Source organism: Panulirus ornatus, chromosome 5, assembly GCF_036320965.1.
Source record: "Panulirus ornatus isolate Po-2019 chromosome 5, ASM3632096v1, whole genome shotgun sequence".
Lineage (NCBI taxonomy): Eukaryota > Metazoa > Arthropoda > Malacostraca > Decapoda > Palinuridae > Panulirus > Panulirus ornatus.
Window position 1 is genome coordinate 36,509,541 of NC_092228.1, and position 5,449 is coordinate 36,514,989.

General features: G+C 35.0%; 1 pseudogene; it reads right to left on the reverse strand.

The window, feature by feature from the left end:
- Positions 1–2,806: 2,806 nt before the first annotated feature.
- Positions 2,807–3,482, reverse strand: LOC139748806 (carnitine O-acetyltransferase pseudogene; annotated as a pseudogene).
- Between the last annotated feature and the right edge of the window lie 1,967 nt (positions 3,483–5,449).

Below are 5,449 nucleotides of genomic sequence, written 5' to 3' on the forward strand. Positions count from 1 at the left end.
TATATATATATATATATATATATATATATATATATATATATATATATATATATTTTTTCTTTTTTTTTTTTTTTTATACTTTGTCGCTGTCTCCCGCGTTTGCGAGGTAGCGCAAGGAAACAGACGAAAGAAATGGCCCAACCCCCCCCCATACACATGTACATACACACGTCCACACACGCAAAATATACATACCTACACAGCTTTCCATGGTTTACCCCAGACGCTTCACATGCCTTGATTCACTCCACTGACAGCACGTCAACCCCTGTATACCACATCGCTCCAATTCACTCTATTCCTTGCCCTCCTTACACCCTCCTGCATGTTCAGGCCCCGATCACACAAAATCTTTTTCACTCCATCTTTCCACCTCCAACTTTTAAAGGGGAAGTAAATGTTTATAGTTGTGTTACTGGAGTGATAGTTTTCATGCATGGTGTTTTTGACAAGAAAATAGTTAAGTTGGAGAAAAATGTAGCTTAGACATTGAAGCTTATTGATACAGTGGTGAAATTGATGAGAACTGCTATTGACGTTTGTGTGAATAAATTGTACATTTCCTTTTCCATAGCCAGAGGTTGAACCATTATGTGACATTCATTTTTTTTCATTCATTTCAAGCTAAAAGTTTGTTTTCTAAATTGTTTCTTACATTTTTCATATGTATATATATGTATGTGTGTGTGTGTGTGTGTGTGTATGTGCGTGTGTGTGTGTATGTGTGTGTGTGTGTATATGTATATATATATGTATATTATCCCTGGGGATAGGGGTGAAAGAATACTTCCCACGTATTCCTCGCGTGTCGTAGAAAGCGACTAGAGGGGACGGGAGCGGGGGGCCGGAAATCCTCCCCTCCTTGTATTAACTTTCTAAAATGGGAAATATATATATATATATATATATATATATATATATATATATATATATATATATATATATATATATATATATATATATATATATATATATATATATATATATATATATATATATATATATATATATATATATATATATATATATATATATATATATATATATATATATATATATATATATATATATATATATATATATATATATATATATATATATATATATATATATATATATATATATATATATATATATATATATATATATATATATATATATGAAAATCATAGGTATTCATCATTGGGTAGGTACTCCCTGCCACAGTGTATCTGGAATTGTTGGAGACTAGAACTAATTAACTTCAATTCCACCTATATCTGATCAGCTGGACTTGATATCCATCAGCTTGTTTATATGGTGTTTTGATTTTTCAATTAATGTGCTCACAGACTTTTCCTCACTTAGAATGCTGGCATCTGCCATCTTGTACCCGGCCTTTTTGGTAAAATTTTGTAGATACCACAAGTTTTCAGTTTACCACACAGCAGTATTCTCTCTACTACAAAATTCAGTTTGGCTGCACCCACCATAGTCCTACTCTTCAGTTTGTTGTCTGCTGTGGATGAAAATAGATAGTTTTATATCCAGAAGATTAAGATAATCGAGTTTATAGATCATTGATTTCTATTTGATATTCATTTGTATTGTACCTTCTGAACTGCAGGCAGTAATTTTTTTTTTCTTATTTGATCACCATTTTCTATGTTAGCGAGGTAGCACCAGTGATAGATTAAGAAATGCTGGGCTCACTCACGTCCTTTCTCTAACTGTTATGTCTTAAAGTAAAACTTACTTTCTTAGATAAATCATCAACAGTACTAAAATAAGAAAATATTGTGGAAGTTCTTGCCTTAACTTTACATTTGAGGTATGTTACCCTTTTTTTAAACACGCGCCTTATATTCTTAGATATAGCCAACCAGTCTCACCTGTACAAAATTACACACTTCACTATCCCCTGTGAGCCTCCTTTCCCTATCAACCTCTTGCGCGTTAGGTCGCCACAAATGATCTCTGATGAAAATTTGTGACTAATCTGTGCCTTTGCTTAAGGTCCAGTCTGTGCACTGTTGAGACTGTTTTTGTGTTTGTGTGTACATACACACTTATTTGTAAGAAAATAAAGTTAATTTCTACATACATACATATGTACGTAAAAACATGTTCATGATATTTTTGTTTTCAGTATATACATATGCAAACGATCTATATATCATAATGGCTGTGATCTACCTCATTGAGGAACTGTTGCTGCTCTATCTAATGTGGCACTTTGTTTCATTTGTCTTATAATGTTATAAAAATGAATGCTCTTGACTGACACATAGAAAGAACCTATGATTTGATAAACAATTTTCATTGTTAGCACCTCCTCGCATATATATATATATATATATATATATATATATATATATATATATATATATATATATATATATATATATATATATATATATATATATATATATATATATATATATATATATATATATATATATTTATATATTTATATTTTTTCTTTTTTTTTCTTTCAAACTATTCGCCATTTCCCGCGTTAGCGAGGTAGCGTTAAGAACAGAGGACTGGGCCTTTGAGGGAATATCCTCACCTGGCCCCTTCTCTATTCCTTCTTTTGGGAAAAAAAAAAAATGAGAGGGGAGGATTTCCAGCCCCCCGCTCCCTTCCCTTTTAGTCGCCTTCTACGACACGCAGAGAATACGTGGGAAGTATTCTTTCTCCCCTATCCCCAGGGATAAATAAGTATGTTCACAAAAGAGTATAAGGCAATATCTTCTTACTTCTATTTCAATATAATCACATACTTATTCAAAGATAATTAACTATTTGTTCAAAATTTGTACAGTATCACAATGCATTTGAAGGAGGTTAGAAAAAATAGCCATTTTCTTGAAAAGAAAAAAAATTAAAGGTTAGCTTTAACTCTATCTCTCAACAGTATATCTTGCATTTCCAGAAGACTCTGTTCAAGAGCCTCACGGAAAGTGGCTGAATCAGTTTCAGGAGAGGAGCTGAAAGCTGAAGTCCCGAAGAAAATTGCATCACTTCGAGGATTGTAACAACACCCATTCCCGTCAGGTACAAGTGGGCCAAAGCACATAAAGGCCTCACAACGAGCAGGAACCTGACTAGTGGACAGACGCACATGTGAGCTGCGTAAATACCCAACATCCATGAAGAGGGTTGGTACATCCATTCCAGCTTCAATAGCAGCTAACTTCAGCCCAAGAAGGTGGCGGTCAACTCCAAGGCCATTCACAGCATCCTTCACATAGTTTTTGTGTGCTTCAATTGCACTACGCAAAGCAGCTGTCTTTTCATTAACTGGGAGCTCCTTATCAAGCATTGCTTTAGCAAAGGTAACATGAACAGGAGCGGATTGTCTCTGTGCGACCATAAAGAAACTTTCTTGTTGATGCTGATTTATAATGGGCACCTGGTTCATTATGTATTCTATAAAAGGCTAACTGGATGGCCATCTGTATAAAGCTGTCTGGACTTAGCTTTTGCGATTTGATGAATCGCAATATATATATATATATATATATATATATATATATATATATATATATATATATATATATATATATATATATATATATCTTTCTTTCTTTCTTTCATACTATATGCCATTTCCCGCATCAGCGAGGTAGCATTAAGAACAGAGGACTGGGCCTTTGAGGGAATATCCTCACCTGGCCCCCTTCTCTGTTCCTTCTTTTGGAAAATTAAAAAAAAAATGAGAAGGGAGGATTTCCAGCCCCCCGCTCCCTTCCCTTTTAGTCGCCTTCTACGACACGTAGGGAATACATGGGAAGTATCATGAAAAAATACCCTGGAATAAATGAGAAAGATAAAAAGCCCACGAAAGATAAACCATATATTCCTCAAAGACTGAGCTCCCATTATCATTCCCAATTTATGCTCCACCCACTAATACCTCTGTTTGAATTGGGTAGCTTTTTCATGGTGGTCCCAAACCACACTTGATTATAGTAGTAGTAGTATAATTGTGAGTGACATGTGGCTATTGATTTTAGATTTCTAAATCTCCAGAAATCCATGCAACATCTTCAATGCTTTAAAAAGGGAATAATTCGTCTTACAGTGAAGTAAAAAGTGTTACTGTAAAGGCATTCCTGTTGACACCAAGGCTACTTTGCTTTTATACTGTAGTCAAGAGTCTGCTCTTTAAACTTAAAAGCCTTAATCAGGCTTCCTTAGTCTTCCAAGCTTTGCTTTCCACTAAACTTCTTTTCATGGTACCTTCAAGAATGTAGACAGTATTTAAACTCAGTATTAACAAGAAAGGCTAACATTTAGAAGCAAATCCACCGTGAACATTTCTTTATATAAATAATTTTATGCCAAAAGTCAAGATAAATATGGAAATGTAGCAGTTACTGAGTTTCATCAACATTATTTGAAATGATAATCAATCTAGTTTTTGTTGACCTTTGAAATCTTAGAAGACTTTAAACTGTCATCATAAGTTCACCTTAAGAATTGTCAAAAGAGTTATTTCACAAAATTGACATATACACAGTGTGATGCATTTAAATACCTTTGTGCCAAATTACATTAACACTGGCTAAAACAAGGGCCAGTGATGGCCTGAAAAATTAAATTGTGTTGTTTTAGTGACCTCTGACCTCTGACCTCTTCCGAACAAGTGAAATGGTTTACATCATGAATTTACTTTATGCATTGCAGTGAATTCGCAGAAAGGTATGCATATATTGTTTGGTCTAAACTGACTTGAGACTGTAATGAGCAGGCCAAAATGTGAATTTATATATATATATATATATATATATATATATATATATTTTGCTTTGTCGCTGTCTCCCGCGTTTGCGAGGTAGCGCAAGGAAACAAACGAAAGAAATGACCTAACCCACCCCATACACATGTATATACATACGTCCACACACGCAAATATACATACCTACACAGCTTCCATGGTTTACCCCAGACGCTTTACATGCCCTGATTCAATCCACTGACAGCACGTCAACCCCGATACACCACATCGATCCAATTCACTCTATTCCTTGCCCTCCTTTCACCCTCCTGCATGTTCAGGCCCCGATCAAATAAAATCTTTTTCACTCCATCTTTCCACCTAAAATTTGGTCTCCCACTTCTCGTTCCCTCCACCTCAGGCACATATATCCTCTTGGTCAATCTTTCCTCACTCATTCTCTCCATGTGCCCAAACCATTTCAAAACACCCACTTCTGCTCTCTCAACCACGTTCTTTTTATTTCCACACATCTCTCTTACCCTTACGTTACTTACTCGATCAAACCACCTCACACCACACATTGTCCTCAAACATCTCATTTCCAGCACATCCATCCTCCTGCGCACAACTCTATCCATAGCCCTAGCCTCGCAACCATACAACATTGTTGGAGCCACTATTCCTTCAAACATAACCATTTTTGCTTTCCGAGATAATGTTCTCGACTTCCACACATTCTTC